The 17905-nt window shown below is 44.7% G+C and overlaps 1 long non-coding RNA gene across 1 annotated transcript in view; it reads left to right on the forward strand.

Annotated features, from left to right (window-relative positions):
• LOC125942360 (uncharacterized) overlaps positions 1-15404 on the forward strand; it is a 40087-nt gene extending 24683 nt beyond the window's left edge. The window contains exons 4-5 of the long non-coding RNA XR_007465035.1: positions 4602-4790; positions 14034-15404. This is a non-coding gene — a long non-coding RNA (uncharacterized LOC125942360). The remainder of the gene's footprint in view (positions 1-4601; positions 4791-14033) is intronic.
• Positions 15405-17905: the final 2501 nt, after the last annotated feature.

The raw sequence follows: 17905 nt of genomic DNA on the forward strand, positions 1-17905 counted from the left end.
GCTAATCTGCGCCGGCCGGCTGGGGGCAACCGGCGTTGCGGCACGGCGTCGTCGGCACGGCGTCGGGCGCGCACGGAGACAGTCGAAGGGGAGGGAGCTGAGAGAGAGGGCGAGGGGAGCCTGTGAAGCGGCGGAGTTGCTGAGGCCAAATCCACTTCCCTGCCGCCCTCCTCCCTCACCTTCGACGGTCTCCGCGTGCAGCGCGCACCCGTTGCCATCCAGTGCCGTCGGCTCCTTGAAGTTTCGTTTGCTACCGTTATTGGAACAAGCGTTGGCCGGCGTGGGCGGTTGCACGCCGTGATATTTCACGACTCACACCGTTCGTGCATTGTGCTATGGTGCTCGCATACTTCAAAACTATGTTGTTTTTTAATTCGAACTTCTTTTAATTTGAACAAATTTTCGGGCCCCTTCAAGTTCGAATTATCGAGATTCGACTGTATACGAACATGTCTTGGTTTTGTTGGCCTTGTTTAAACAATTTTTTTAAAGCAATGCATATTCAAACAAGGCATATGATCTGAAAAAATGCGCAGAGGATTCTGTAATGCTTTGTGGTCACGAGCACTAGTGGAAATACTTGACTCACATCCGGTATGCTAACAAGAGACTCCAGAGAAACCACCTGACAAAACAAAATGGAGAGGTTATCCAGTTGATAGTAGTATGAAGTGAGTCTTATAACTTGGAGATAACTAGCTAAGGAGAAACTTTGTACCGACAGGGAAGCAGTTAATTTGCTCCTAATTCTCAAGACATGGTGAAGTAAGCTTGAGTTAATTGTATGTGCATGCAGAAGTGTGGTAAATGAAAATGGTTTCATTCAAAAGTATGTTGCAGAGTGTTGTCCTCGTGAGCAACAGTAGACTTGCATGTTGTTATTGTGCTATCAAGCCTACTTCACCATTTAGAGTGTAAAACGTCGCACAGAAGGAAAAGCCAGGGGTGACACGAGCATGTTCTTGTGCTGTAAAACATGAATCTTTTCCAGCTGGCCCAGTAGTCCATTCTCGTTGGCACTAGTGTAGTGCTCAGGGATATTGGGTAATATTTTTAGCAGAAAGAGTAATATGCACTGAAAAAAAAAAACTAGCCACCCCAAAAAGTGGTGCAATACCGTTAACTGATAATGTAGCTTCGGGTTCTCAACTGATTCGTGATGTACACATGATCCACATAAATGAGAGCTGCCTCATCTTAGCACCATTATATTTCCAAGTAACAAAGAAAACGATGAAATCTGTTAGTGTCAAGTAACCTGCAGGTTGGCTTCTTATCACAAAAGAACTCAGCCAGATGCAATGTCAGAGATCCTTGCTGCATAGCAATACAAAAGAGCGTTTTGGCAAAGGCCCTATCTCAATGCGCAAGCCTTTTGTATGAATAATTGTCATGTTTCGTTTTAAAGCTCTTGCTTCTGAATTCTTGGCAAGGGCTTGTTTTGACAGTGTGAGACTGTCCAGGACAGTGCAGGACTGTTGTCCTGAAGGCCAGTTGACAGCATTAATTACACCTGGTCAAGCTTACTGCGGCCAGTACTTGTGGTGCTCTGGCATTGAAGGAGTCATCAATAGGAATTGCCATACAACAGAGACTGGCTCGTGTACTCTGAATTTATAGTGCAAAACTGTAGTTCCATTCAGGCACTTTGAGAGCAGACCAGCACAGAGCAAACAGTTGGTACAGTCTCACAGATGGCTCCCAATGGATCTTAGAACATGTGAACATATAACAAATATGTTTCAATAAAATTTTATTCCAATGCACAGACACACAGTTTGAAAAAAAAATGCATGAGAGGAGAAATAGCCATGCAATAATCCAGGATGGTGGCTTTAGATTCACTTCACACATCACTGGTAGTGTTTGGCACACGATTGCAAAGCATTTATTATGCAGAGCAGCAGGATAGCACTCTGCGACTTAGGCTTCCTCCATGCCATTGGAGAGTTTTCCTGTGCTGCTGTGAAAGTGGGCTCTGCATCCTTTCCACCAGTCTCAGATGCTTTTTTTTTCAGTGATTGTGTTGTTCATTAACATAACTGTGTCGTACGCTAACTAGCTTCATTAATTGTCTCCCTGTACATACATCAGGGAGGTCAACTTGGCAGGTCTGCTGTCACATTTGGGCATTGTCAAAGAGCGCAACCTCACTTCAACGATGAAAAATATTTCCCCATTCTTTGCTCCTCAACACAGTTCAATGGTTGGTGTCCTCTAAATTGTGCCAATTCAGTGCATGTTATTTGCCTACTAATTGCCAAATTATTTTCAAACTCCTTTTTTTCACTGCGAGTTGTTTCTCCTGTACATCTACTTACCCTAGCCAGCTATCCAACTTATTTGTATTCCTCGTTTGTCAGAAGATATATTGCTCAGAATACCTATACTTGAAAGCATTGCCTGGCTTATCTCTCGGGATCTTCATTTGTAATTTTCCTATGCGCACATAATGCTAATCTGCCCTGTGATTATTCACCATTCCTAGTTGCATCTTAAGTACAAGACCAAGTGTTCAGGTAAACTTGCACACTCGTTACACTACCTCGTAGCTGTCATTTCACTGTAACTCTGTTACATTGTGATTGGGCCTCACTTACCTTTTAATTAGATTACATGTGCATATTCTCCCATATAACAATTACTGTGTTTCATGAATACTTCTATGTGTTTGTATATATCTACCCTTGCTATGTCAGTGCTAGTCCCGTCTGTTCCTCTTCTTTTGCGTCATTTAGTTTGTGCCGTTTTTGTAAGATGTACAACATATAACAATTAGCCAAGCTTTTATTTTTGCTATGTCATTTCCCTGTATAGTGGCTGCCAGATCATTGGTATCATTAGGCACTAAAAAGCCCACTTTCTTTCAAGTAAAATCCTAGAGTCCAAAACAGGCTTATCTTGAGCTACCTTATGTTCACATTGACTGGAGCATAAGCGTTTGAAGAATGTCGCATTCAAGAGCTGCACAGCATACTTGTCCAGGCAAGAATTTATGCACCTTGCAAGAGCTCATGCTTATTCCTTCACAATTGGCCTTCAGGATGACCTACTACAGTGTAGACCGCTTATAACGTAAGTCGCCAGAGTCGCGAATATCCGCACTATAAGCAGTACCGCACTATAACCAAAGCAACAATTTTCAAGGCCCACACATATGCAAAACATGTGCACTGAGCCGCCACGCGTATGCGACCAATGTTTGCATTCAATTTACAGTCGAATCTCGTTAATTCGAACCAAATCACGCGGCGACGCCTCCGACCGGCATTGCGCCGGCACCACCATAGAGTAAAAGCTTAGGAGAGAGACCCCTCAATGTCGTGCGTGAAAAAAAAAAACGCGGCGGAAATTTTACCCTCTCTCAAATGGCAAGGTCGCCGATTCTGCGTTGCGCTGGAACATGCGTGTACATGCCAACGTCTCAGCTACGCTACCGTAGCCACGCGTAGAAAATGGCAGTGAACCCTTCTTTCTCATTTATGCTTCCTCTACTTTCTAGTCACGAGTTGACCTTGCACGCTGCGGCTACGGCGCAGAGGAAAGCAGTGGCGCTGTCCCAGGCTGGCCAACGCCCGCTTCCCGATAACGACAGAAAACGAAACTTTGCAGAGCTGGCGTCGGGCCGGCTGTAGCGGGGGCGGGCGTGCACGGTGACAGTCGAAAGTGAGGGAGGGCGAGGGGAGCGACCGAAGTGGCGGAGTTCGCTTCCCTGCCGCCCTCCTCCCTCACATTCCACGGTCTGCGTGCGCCCTTCCCCGTGCAGGCGCCGCTCGCTCCCTGAAGTTTCGTTTACTGCCGTTATCGTGAAGCGAGCCAAGGCCGGCCTTGGCAGTTTCGTGGCCCTCGCTCGCTATGCGCGCCGTGATATTTCACGACTCGCACTCAAGATTCTGGTTTCAGCCTCACTGGCTGTTCGTTCGCACCACGTGCCCTTCTCCTCCACTTCGTCTCTCTTCCTCGAGCACTCCTTGGGGCGCCCGTTTGAGGGGAGCGTTCGCCGTCTCTGCTGACTTCTGTACTCCCAGGCAGCCGCACTGTAACCGGTATTTCGTTTCCCGCAACTGCACTATAAGCTATATGTGTATACATAGAGTGCTATGGGAAAATTAACAGGAGTCTGAAAAGACCGCACTATGTCCGGTCCTGCACTATAAGCGGTTACGTTATAAGTGGTCTATACTGTATAGTGTTTAAGGATCTGGCTATCTGAACAATTGTAAAATCGTTGCTTTTCAATAAATTCAGCAAGGGAGCTATTACAGTTTTATGCTGATGTCCTCAGCCTTATACTCATTCGGATGCTCAGGGCCTGCATTTCAGGTTGCGATACAAAGGAATCTTTATTGCCTGAGTAAGCAGAGCACTGTGATGTAGTCTAGCTTCGTTCCTGTGGAAAGAAGCAAGCAAAGAGGAGCTTGACTGAACTCTGCTGACGTAGGCAGAGAGGTACTGATACTGTTCTGAGGTCATTCGTAGAACCCGCCAGGCTGGAGGCTGGGACCTTTCAGTGCAGCTTTGCACTAGATCCATTCTAACTGATGTTGTGCTGGAGGGAGTGTTTTTTGGCAGATGGCTCAGCTGATGGGCGTGTCCTGCAGGCACCCTCTTGGAGCCTCTCGTGAGCCCTGGTCGATGTCTGGCAATGCTCGTCGGTTGCACACGTATTTGATGTACATTGGGTGTCCTAGCAGCAGCAGTTGTCAATTGAAGGCCAGCATAAGCCCAGCTGCATTGTGTCCGTTCTGCACACGGTCTAGCTCATACGCAAGGCCTCGCATGATATCAAGGTAAGTAGGATTGTGTTCGTTCATGATGTGCACAGCCCATGAACAGACCTTCAGGCTCTGGTAAGCATCTTCTCGAGCCTGCACAAAAGGTGTTGAAATAAAACAGATTAACCCCCAGTATACTTCACACCAACAGAAGATGCAAATTTTTTTTGCTGTTACTTGTGTCCAGGCAACGGTTCACACGTAGAGCTAAGCTGAAGCAAATGAGGAGTTGTTTTTTGTCTTTTCTGCATGGTTAAGGCTCATACACATTCAACTTTGCAGCAACTATGACAGCGACGACTCCATTTACTAATGCTGTCCCGTTGGTGAAGTTAAAAAGAAAATGAGTTGACTCTTCTGAAATCAGAAACGCATCAGGCAGCCATGGTAACATGTTATAAGTTCACCTGGACAGTTTTTCACTATACCTGTAACGCTCACACAGTAATATATTAGTGAGTACAGCAGAGCGAATTAACACGTGCTCCATGCCACATTTATATTTTACTTTGTTTGGAAATTAGGAAATATACGAAGGGTGCGTACGGGTCTTTGAAATCCTTGAAAACCCTTGTGTAATTGAAAAGTGCATTTTCAAGGTCCTTGAAAGTCCTGGAATTTTTTTCCATCCTTTAAAATCCTTGAATTTCTTGAGCAATGCACTCTGATCTGGACATTGTGACCTCCTTTCTGTGGTAGATCGGCATCGTTACTTTCAGATATAGCGCAAATAAGTACACACACACTAAGACACGACTATCTTAGGCAAATCTACAAACTACACGGCTGAACTACTTGAACTCTGTTGTCTGAGGCAGATTTGTTTTTATCACCTCACATAGGAAAGGGGGCGTGACACTGGTGTACGTGGTTCACCTTATAAATCGGAGGGTTTGTCGATTGAAATTAACAGTTGGTAAGCGCTCGTCCGCGTCTGTCGTGTCTCAGTGTGTGTGTGTACTTAATTGCGCTATATTTGAAAGTAACTATGTTAGACCAACTAGCCAACAGGCGATCCTTCTGAAGATCGGCGTCGATCTGACAAACTCCCCATTTCAGAAACTATATGCCGGCGCGAGCACACATGGTTCCGTTTTGCAGAACTGCGGGGAAAAAAATAAAAGGCTTCACCGCATCAAACCGTGAACGGAGCGAGACTCGTGCCGCGCTTCGATACTGGCTCGACTGGCAGTGTTTACGCTGCTTTCCTCACCCTATCGTTCGTCTCACTCCTCGCCCGTCAGTCTGACTTGTCCCACTTTCATCCTTGCGCGCGAGGTGAAGCTAGTGAAGCTAAAGAGAGCTATAGTGGAGCAACTTTACCACTGATGGTCAGTGCCTTTGGGTGGAGGTTTGTTAGAATATTATTTATGATAATATAAGTGCGATAACATTACGTATTTTCCGGTCTATAAGTGTTACCTTTGTATACGACGCACCCCCCTCAAAATGGCAGTTTTTCCAAAAGAAAAGTCGCACCGGTGTATAAGACGCAGCTGTTCTTTCGGTAAGCGATTTAAGAAAAGTTGCAGTTTCGCCCGAAAGGCGAAGCATTGATTGCGATAGCAAATTAGTAGACAGCTATACGAAGTAAGGATAGTAGTTTTATCGGCCCTATCAAGTTGTAAATATTCGCTTACTAGCTAAATAAACAAGCACGGTGTCACGCGCGCACAGGTAAACATGAAAACATCTCGCTCGATGACCGCAGCAGCTCGTCAAAACGTTTGAGTGAGAAAGTGCGCCAGTGGCAGCGAGCAAATTAACCTTCGCGCTGGTTTTTGCTTCAACGCGAATTAAATGTCGAAAGCGCAGCGCATACGAAGCTACCCACCGTTATTAATCTAGTAACAGTGAAAGCTACCGGCACTCGGAGAATGCACTTCGGCCCATTGCAGATCGCTTTGAAGATGAGGCACCCGCGGGCGCACACTTCGGCCGCGTCGCAGATCACTTTCAAGATAGCTCCGTGAGCAGCAGCTGCAGAAGCAGAACGCAACCCCCCCCCCCCATCCCGTCTCCGTCGCCTCCTCCTCGCGCATCCGGCCGCCTTCCTCTCGCGTGCGCGAGATTAAGCTGCGGTTGCCGGCTCATCCTCGCACGCTTTCACTCGCACGCACGGCGCTTGGCAGCAATTTTATCGCCATTGGACTTTATATGGAACCTCACGGAGGCGATTGTGACGGCAAAAATGCGCTTGGAGTGTCCATATAATTGATCGCAGTAAAAAGTTAGTGATCTTTTGCTCCGTGAACACGGGTCACGCGCAAACGCATATGGGTGACATATATTTCCACTCCAGGCGCATTTGTGCCTTCCCTTTTCCCCAATGTAGAGTAGCAGGCCAGAGCAAGTTACAGCTCAGGCTGACCTCTCTGCCTTTCTGTAAATAAATTTTTTTTCTCTGTGTCGACAAGGGTGTTAACATTGTCCCCGTGTGCCATATGCGGTATGTGCGAGTGAAAGCATGCGACCATACAGAAAGGAATAGGTGACCCGTAAAAGAGCGAGGAATTTTGGGATGCGCCGTCTGCACGGTGTTTCCGGTTCGAGGAAGCGCTGCCGCCACCACCGCTTCACCCTTGAAGCCTATTGATGCGCTTGCAATCCGGCTTTGTCACACTCGAAGATTACCCGGTTGCAGGCGCCTAGCAAAACCATGGCCGACTGTTCAGCCGTTGGCTGCTCAAATTCAAGCCTTAACTCATGTAACTACTGCCTTGCAGCATCCCTTGTTGAGTCGACTGTGCACAAGCATCAGAGGCATGACTGCCACTTCCAAAACTGAACCATCAGTGAACAAAAAGAAAATGAACGTACTTATCAGGTGGCAATATGCTGTGTAAGGGCCGACATGGAATGATTCCCCAAGATATTTCTTTCTCTAGCATTGACTCAAGCAACAATAACTATTTCAGTACTCGTATGCACATATAGAGGTATTATGAAACATGGTTTTATGGCACAAATTTAAACGGCACACAGCGAGATACATATATAATGCTCGTAACCAACTAGCCCACTTCAGTTCCTTGAACACAGAGGTAATGCGCAGCCGTAATATGTAGGCGATACGGCCATTTCCCCATCTTGGTCAAAAACAAGCGAAGACTTCTAACTACGTACCACTTCAAATGAACCTCGAGTTTCGACCAAGAAATGCCGTCGACAGCGCGCAGTTTTCAAACATTTTGAGCACTTCAATATCTAATTACGCTAACTGCACCGTTACTGACGATTGCAGCGATGATCACAGGGCAGTATTTGCCAGGTTGCTAGTCATCGCCTCAGCACCCGATTTTCTGAGTTGAAAACTCCGTGTGATAAATTACGTGTGATAAATTATCGAATAAAGATAGGTTTTTCATCTGTCTGTCTGACCCACAGGCAGAGCAGTCAGTGACGGTGCGTCCAAGCAGCGGCAAATGTCGTAGAGCTAAACCTGGCAGAAACAAAAAAGGCCTCCGAAACGACAACCAGAGTTCGTTTATGAATAAAAGCGTATTCTTGCCTTTCTTGGCTTGTCGCGCCCAGAGTGAACTGAAACCTAGAAATCAGCTGCATGAATGGTACGACATTGCTGGTCGACAAAGCGAACGGAAAGCTTTGCATGACTGACAGTTGAAACCGCGTAGAAAAACATTTGCGCCGGGCATGCCGCCGATGCCGCAGAGTCGTCCGTCTAACCGGAAGCAGCTAACAGACGGCGCGCCCCACAATTCCCTGCAATTCCTCGTTTTACGGGTCACCTATTCAACAAGAGCGGACATTTCCATAGAGCCCAGCGGCCTAATTGATGGCAGCACGCCACGCGGTCGGCATCAATCACTTCCCTTTTCAGTTTTGGGCACGCGCATTTTAGCACGCTGGCTGCGCCCCCCTCTCCTTTTCTTTTGCCTTACCGTGCATGGTCTTCGTGCGGAATCGGTTTATTATTTGGTAAAAATGATTGCGAACGATCTTGTCAAGTCCGATGAAATCTGTGCCACATGCAATTTCACAAAGTAGACGCAAGACCCCTTGTTAAATGCAGAAATATTTATTTTGCTCTATATAAAAGCTCGTTCCACGCTTTTTGTGCATTCATCCAACGTTGTGACCCCAGGTAATGAGTAGTTCCCGTAGGAAGCTCCACCGGACGGCATCAGCTGAAAAAAAGTAAATTACAAGCATGTTACATTTACAAGCGTGTAACAGCATGTTACAAGCATGTGTCATTTTGGTATGTAGGTATAGGAATACTGCGTGTAGAGGCGAAACGTGCCAAAAGCGGTGAATGGGCGGCAATACAATCAAAAGCAATTCGCTTTTACACACATGGCGTAGAAAGTACCCGACTTACCCTAAACAATACCATAAAATATAAAAACATCTGATTTCAAAGCATTCCCCCATTTCCGGGCATTATTTCCTGCACTTTAGCATCATAAGTACACGAGCGACTTTGCGTTTCCAAAACTTCGCCTCGTGTGACACGAGGGTACACTACATACACAGAGACGGACGCAACAGAGGCTCCCAGCCGGACCATGCTAGACGTTCGCAGAATGCCATCTACTCGCACTCAAGACAAATGCGTGGGTGCAAAGCCTGTTTTCAGTACTTTAGAAGACGGAATTTGTGAATTACAAGTTTCTCATATGTTCCTCAGCGTCATCTTTTGCGCATTCTGCCGGCGCCAGCAACACACTGCCATGTTATCACTCGTGGCAATCGCCCATAGCGTTTTCGACTGGCGTGAGTAATGAAAGAAGGTATATGTTGTTGTGTGGCCACAAAAAACGTCACAAACTTGTCCCTCTAAGATTCATTACACGCCAAACTAACTTTGTCACCATGGCGGAGCTGCTTATCGCTAACTGCGTCACAGCCCGCTGCGCGACCAGTGTGCCTCAACAGCACCAAAATAAGTTACAATAATCCCCTAGGAAGCGTTGGAAACATCTCCCAGCACGATTCATTAACTCAAATTAACTGCGCCAGGACAGCCGAGCTGTTTTTCACTAACTGCGTCTTAAGTCTCGGTCCCGTGCCATAAGCCTAATTGCGTCGTAGACTGTGAAACAAAATTTCTCACCTTGCCGTAGTCCAATAGTGCAGTGGTGTGTTCTCCCAGTGCAGAAGGAACGCAAGAATATGCCGGGAGCCGAAGAAACCAGACTACATTAAAAAAAAAACAAAGAGACGGACGGGTCGCCGCGGGCGAGCGCTCAAATGTGCAGCCGTCCTCACTCGCTTCGGTGGAGTGTCTGGCGGATGACGCATGAGTCTGTCACTAGGTAGCGCAAGAAAAATAAGTCGCAAAGTTTAAGTTAATTTATACGCAAAACATTTTAGTTTTCGTGGCAAAGAATTGCAAAAATAAAACGATGTCTGTTAACTTAATTTCACTTTTTTTTGATGCTCGCAGCAGCTAACGTTCAGGATCAATACTATAGCGTGACATGTTTCCTGTTGCCAGTTTTCGCCGAGTGTCTCGTCTTGTTGAGTTTCTTTCTCTATGGTGCGACGATGAGCCGAATCACGCACAAGGGAGCAAAGCGGGAAGGCAGCCTGGGCCTGTACTCTCGTAGCAACTGCGTAATTTGTGCAGCGGCGCGCGCCGTATCTTGAGACCGATCTGTAGATGCGATGACTTCGGGGTCGATCGACTAATGGTCGGCCTATCGCCGCTTGCGTTGCTGATCCATGCTTCTCGCACGGCGCTCGGGAACTTGATCACGAGAACCCGGCACCTCGATAGCACGCACAGAACCAGTAGCAATTAAGTCAACCAGCGTGCTTCGCGTGGCCATAAGATCGTATCCGATTTTGACGACAGTTTTCCCGAAAAAAAAAACTACGTACATAGGTCGGCACTGTTCTATAAGACGCACCGACGAAAAATTCCGAAAAAAACCATGTCTTATACACTGGAAAATATGGTATTCTGAATGTTTTCTAAATGTTTGATGAACCAACTGCGGAAGCCTGAGCAGCTGTTGTGTTAGTTGTGTTAACTTTTAATATTCCGGACTTGAGAAATGATCAAGGCAAGACATGTTTTACAAAATTGCAATATAAATTTATTTGTTATAATAGAATGGATGTGTAGCAAACTACACTGAATGGTTTGGAATTGTACGGTAAACTTGCCCAGTTAATACTGGAGAAGTCAGAGTAGCTGTTGGGAGCACTCGTGTTTCGTGAACTTTTTTTTATTTTGGTATTGTTGTGAACTTGCATAATAATCAAGGCTAGACATTATTAACATCATTGGGAAATGCATTTATTTCTTTTTTTGTGCAATAACCCTATGCTGAATGTTTTGAATATTTTTGGTGAACTTTACCCAGCCTATACTGGAGACATCTCAGCCGCTGTTGTAAGCGTTCATTTTGTGTTATGATCTTGAGAAGTTATCAAGGCTAGACATTTTTATTATAGTTGTGATATACATTTATTTATTGCAAGTGCAATAAAAGTAGTCATTTTTGGAAATGTTAGAGTAAGGAAATCCTACTTTAGATGCTGCTTTGAGACGTAGAAAAGCCTGTGACAGGTCCTGGAAAGTCCTGGAATATCCTTGAATTTTTGCCTTGGAAACCTGTACGAACCCTGTATACGGTACTGATTTGGTGTAGAAAGCATTTTTAAAATTTTTCTACTGAATTTCATTTGGAGGTTGTTGAATTTATTTATGTGCCCAAGGACAATGTTCAAAGTATTCCTATTCAAACACTCCAAATATTTCCTTTTGTACTCTGTAATGTGATTTCTTTCCCTCTCATTTACCAAAAATGAAGTTCTTCTATACTCCAGTGATGTGATTACTGCACCAAAAGATCAGTCCTGCTACATTTTCAGTAATGTGCTGCAAAGCTGCCACAAAAGGGGTTTTCTGCTACTTTCAAAAAAGAAATTATTCTCTCAATATCAAGGCGCTTTACTATCTCAAGCGAAATCATTCCTCCAGCAGAAAGTACAAACTGCAAAGATGATGTTGGTAAATGCTGAGCTCCTCATCAACCATGGCATAATGACCAAAAGTTTCAGAGATGTTGGAAGTGAGAGAGGCTTTGCTTACTGAAGGCAAGAAACGACTCTCTATTGCTGTGGACAAAATTTCGCATAAGGAGAGTATTAACCAGTCAGTATTCATAATAGAATAAAAGTGCAAAAGCTGTCACACACAGATAGGACACAGAAAAGGTCCCCTGCTTCATGACAGATCAGCAAGCCGAGAATTTGTTGCCACCTAATTTACACTATTATCATACACGTTTTCATTGTGAATTGATGAGTGTTAACTTTGTTACTTTTTTTAACAAGCTATAGTGATTACTTGCATATCTGGTCAATTTGAAACAAAGTAAGTTCTACATTTACCTCGGTACTACCCAGGATTGGAAATTACCCCAAAAAGTTCCACACTAACCATAAATTCTGGGTATTACCCAGGATTTCTGGTTAGTGATGCTCATTATTTTGGTGTTACAACCACTCTTGTGCCATTGCAAATTTCCTTTGTTGCTTTTATTTCAAACACAGCTATTTGCACTACTTGCAAGTACAGTCACCGACGGACTTTCCGAACCTCTCGGGGACAGAAAAATAGTCTGAAAAACTCGTTCACCCCCCCCAAAAGAAAATTTATTAGGCTAACAGTGACGTAAAATATCTAATAATGCCCTGCCTCATACTACGCTTGGAGGTGATCAGACTTGCTGGGATTTGCACAAGTGATGTCGTCTCTGTATACAGTTGGCAAGGGCATCACCGCGTTGGTGATTTTCGTTGGCTGCATGGAGAAAAGAAACAAAATAAGAGAGGTCCTGATGTGATGTTTTTGAAGCCGGAAGTGCAGCCATGTCGGTGTGACATCTCCCTTTGCGCGTCCAATGAGCTCGCCGGAGCAGATAGGCGCAAGCTTTGAACTTGCATTGCTACGAGCTGCTGCAAGTGCGCGCTGCTGAAGCACGTCAGAACAGAGTGTATGAAAGTTCTGTAACAGTTTTAGTGAAGCAGACGTGTTACTGTGTTTTTCTATGGCACGTTGAAGACGACGACGAAGACCCACACTGTGATTGCTTGAGTGTCTCTGTTGCTGGCTGACACTCACAGACCCGAAACACTAATTTCAAGCTTCACACCACACTCCAAAATTGGCTTGTCTCACGAACAAAATGTGCTGCGAAAAAGACGCGGCAGAAAAATTTTATCTCACTTTTCAGAAGCCGAGAGCAGCAGCGAGAGCTTCTGGGGTGTGGTTGCTGTGGCAGCATTGATGTTTGGGGTACCTGTCCCAGTAATCCTTTGCGAAAAACAGCACATGACTTCCGCCACCCTTTCTCCAACACGTCCGTGCTGGTCAGGGCCTCTCTCACTCTTTCCTTCCTCCATGGTTGGCGGAGATCGCCATGAAGATCAAAGAAACGAGCCACGTCACTTTGCACCACTTGGCTCTCTCAAATGCACAGGCAGTGGCACTGATCACACAAATGCGAAGCCACACAAACACACACAAAGATGTGATGTCTCTGAGACACACCTGCTCTGTGGACACCACGTGCAAAATAGCAACCGAAACTGCCTAAACTTAGGAGAAAAAGATACTTACCCTGCACTAAGTGATTATGACAATAGTGCTGACCGAAAAAAGAAATAAAAATGAAAAAAGTGCCGTCCCCTGAAGCGTTTTGTCAGCTAAGGTAGAGCGGGCATGGCCTCCGAGGTTGAAAAATGGTGTGTGTGCCTCCCACTTTTGGAGGCTATAGAGCAGGCCACTGGAAGGCAAGCCTGGCTGAGCCAGCGGAAAATCCAACTGGGCGGCCTCCAGAATCGGGTAGAGTAGCTTGGAACGAGCAATTTAGTCTGGAAAATAAAACTTTGTGGCCTAAATTCGTCTTGAAAATCGGTCGTGAAAATGCGTTTGCTCTATGGGAACCCTGACGGTGCACTTACGAAGTCCATAATCCACCTTTACTGAGAGCATGCTAAAACAGAAAGGTTTGTTTGAAAGCAGTAATGGAAGTTGTATAGGAGAGTTCATTTCTCTGGGAAGTTTCAGTTCATGGCAGTTTCATGTGCTAAACTAGAGTGAAGTTGCATATTAAGCAATGGCCTATGCACCTTTTTCTACTGGTCGGGTAATGGTACATGTGTGTCAAATGTATAACATAGATGACAGATAAGTGCAGATTTTCTTGTCATGTACTCATTGGACAGCCAGTTGTACCCAAAGTTTACAAACATCTGTATCTGATGCCTCACCCACAGTTTGACCTCCAAAGCACAGTGGATGAGGGTGTCCTTGAGGAGCTCGAATGCTGCCAGGTAGCCATTGGTGCTCTGCTCGTGGATCAGTACTGCGACAGGGACAGCACCAGCGAGACAGTGCATTGGTCGCGTCACAAGAAGCTGTGGAATCCACAAACACGCTGTCCCTTGCAAGCTCAAGCTCCTGGGCTCGGCGCATAATAAGGGTCACCACAAGGACAGCCCAGCAGGTACTGCTGCCACCACGGCTCACTGTGACATGAGTGCCTGGAATGTTGTGTGAAAAGAAAAGGGATCTTTCAGAACACCTTAACTGCATGTGCTTCACCAATCTGTATAGCAAGAAACTTTTCTTCAAAATACTCTTTGTTTATGTCCAAAGAAGAAAAATGGAGCCCAAAATTACCACAGCAAATCTGCCAACATTGAGACTTTACATCATGGAGCCAAGGAAAATTTAGTGAAGGATACAATTCTTTCTTAATGAATAAAAATGTAGTCTTCACTTATTCATAAACAGATCAACTCTGTTCTATGAGGTAAACCACAAACAGTCACACCATGCTAGTGGCAAAATTTTTTTCCACAGATAACAGACATGTTCACGACGCTTTGTGTTAGAGCTAACAATGCTGGACACTCCTTAACCATTTGGGTACCAGGTGTTATTACGAAAGGAAAAATTTCACTGCTGTTTAAGTGAAGCATTGCAAATCTTTAAATTGAAATGCTATTTGCTGCCAATATGTTGCTGAACATAATATAAGCTTTTTAATTTACAAGTTCAAACAAAATTTCAGACATAACACCAATGAATCTTTTTGAATAAGGATAGCTGGTGTTGCTCAGGCAAGAAGGCCTCTTAGTCACCCTTGAATAAACCTTGTAATCAACATTGAGGTCCTCTGAATAAGGGTTTACAAGAAGTTCTTCAATTTCTGCATCGTTTGAAATACCTGCAGGCTTCTTGTGCCACTGTGCCATGTTGGAAAATGGGAGATGAGAGCAACACTAGTAGTATAAGTAGTTAGCAGTCAGGAAGCTTTGTTGCTCCATGTGTCTTATAAAAAAGAAGTTACAGGCCTGTGCAGCACATGCAGCAGTCACAGCGTTAGCTGGAGGAGCAGCTCAAGCGTAGCTCCAATTTCGGCCCCACGCACAACAGGGTCATCACGGTGAAGTCTCTTTGCCTCGTTTTCCCAAGAACGATCTCAACTGTCCGCCAGGTGTTGACGGTGAGCTGCGGCTTGTACTGCTCGCTGCACAACCTTTGCCGAGTCCGATGATGACTGGTGGCAGCCACGCACGTAGCTCTACGATTCGCTTCTCCAGCAGTGGTTCGTAGCTTGTGAGGAGGTGCCGTAACGTGTACCGAAGAAGTATCCAGAATACGTGGAGCACATCTCACATCCCTTGACCCAGGGCATGGTACATTGTTGTTGTTGTTGATGATGATGGTTTATTGGCATCTTCGAAACGCGCTGGTGACAAATAGTCGCCTAGCCTGCTTGAGTTAACCAGGTCCAGCTACATGCAGCATGCAACTGCTATATGCAACTGATACATGTTGAGACACGTGGTGGAATATTATCACACTGCAAAGCAAATTTCGTACATATCCAAGCTCGGCGGCACGCATGTCACATGGCGTGCCAAATGGCACGATACGATGCTAATGTTGACGATTTTGATATAATGGCATTTCCTTTGAAACGGGATGGTGACAAACAATCAGCCAGCTTCTTGAAGTAATCAGGTATGCCATACATGTTTTTCATTACATCAATATTTGTACATTACCAGTCTTTTTCTTCCTCAAGACTTCTCCATCTACTTCGTAACGCTACCTATGCAACTGCTACATAGCGTGCCTCCTGGTGCAATAATTTGCTTGTGCAATGCAAATGGTGCACGTATAGACGCTACACTGCGCACATCTCACATTGCAAGAGAAGTGGCAGTATACGATGCTGTTGCTGCTGATGATAATGATTTATAGACAACTACCCGGCTTGATTTAATCAGGTACACTTATATATTATTTCTAGCATTCATGTATACTCATGTAACTCCTTAAAATTCTTTTTCTTCTTCATATCTTCTGCCTTGTACTGTTACCTGTGCAACTGCTACATGGCGTTCTATCTGGTGTAATAAATAATGTGCAACTGCAATGCAAAATGTGCAGGTTATCGATGCTACGTGACGCGCTTGTCACATTGCGTGTATTGGTGGAAAAAAAAGCAGGGTAGAGATTGATACAACCGTATCTCTTACAGTCATAGGTAGCAGCACAAGGCAAATTTTGAAGGAAGAAAAAAAAAGATTAAGGAGATGTATACAGAAATGTTAGACAAACACGCGTATAGCACACCTGAATAAATCAACCAGGCTAGGTGGCCATTTGTAACAGCCCCGTTTCACAGGGGATGCAATTAAATCATTATCATAATCATCGTGTCTCCTCGTGCACTAGGGCATGTTTATAGGGCATTTTTCCACTGCCTGATGTCAAACGCTTGCGTGGCTCAGTGGTATAGTATCTGAATCCCGCGCAGCGGGCCCAGTTTCGATCCCGGCGGGAACTGGGTATTTTTTTTTTTTCATTTCCGGCAATAGCGGTTATGGACACCGGTGGCGGCGGACACCATCGCCAACCGAAATGGCCATTGGAATGAGCCCATAACAGCTTATGCTGTAAAACAAAATCTACCGTAACAGTTTACGTTAACCAACTGCTGAGTAGATGGCACAACCAGTCTACGGATGTTTCACATTTGCAAATTGTGTTCGCCATACTCGGGTGTGCATCGGCAGCCAGAGCAGTATACTTTGGCATGAAACTTGAAGGGTTAAAGGTGCTTCTTCTTATTCAGAAGCAACAATTTGTCACACCAGCAATATCAACATCATATTCAAATCCTGCTATAGAATGTTACAATACTTCCATTGGAGGGACTTCCTAGCACGTGAGAAATGCATGCAGTAATTGGTAAGAAAACACTTGCAAAATGTTTGTCTCAATATCACAACAGAACACTATGTCAAACTTGGCAGGATTGATGCTCACCATTGCCAACGCAAAAAAGTCGAAGTAGCAACGAAGTCAGAATAAGAACTTCAGTCTGGACACAGTTCACCACTGAGCAAATGACTATATCTGCCCTAGTACGAAGGATTGTAAGCTTGACTTGTTCAGCACTTGAGTCCCAATGCTATTTCTTTTATTTTCTCTCATTTTTAGATTTAATGCTTCTGGTGCAGCGACCATATTTGCATACTATGAGGCAGGCAAAACAAGAGGACTGTAGGCATTTAACTTTACATAAGCAGGGATGTTTCCAAAGCTTTCCAGAAAATAGAGTTTGTTTTACTGTGACACAGATGCAATTTATACAAGGTTTCGTTTAGGCTATGTGTAAGAATTACCCAAAAACATAGCTTATTTGAGTGCGACATTGTTAGCAGTGTAGTAAATGCTAGTGATTTTTGGTTTTTGCTGCATCGATTTCATTCCCGTCATCGGCATGAATTCTGTGAATTAAAACTTCTCATTAGTATAATTTTTTTCTAAAAGTGCTCTGAAGGTTGAAAATATTCCAAAGAAAATTGCTTTTGTTTAAGCAAAACTAGGATTCTAGGGAAGAATTTTGAATGAAAACACTGTTCAGTTCATGACTCCTTCAACCCCTAGAATCATTGCTGTATCAGTAAAGTGTATCATTAAAGTATTGTTGTGTATCAGTAAAGAACTTGTTTGGTTTCTAATAAAATGTTACATAAACGTGTTTTACATGCATCCCTGTCATTCTAACTTGGTTATGAAATCTGATGTATGCTTGCCACCAGGATTCAACACAACAGTTTATCTT

The sequence above is a fragment of the Dermacentor silvarum genome, chromosome 1, assembly GCF_013339745.2.
Source record: "Dermacentor silvarum isolate Dsil-2018 chromosome 1, BIME_Dsil_1.4, whole genome shotgun sequence".
Lineage (NCBI taxonomy): Eukaryota > Metazoa > Arthropoda > Arachnida > Ixodida > Ixodidae > Dermacentor > Dermacentor silvarum.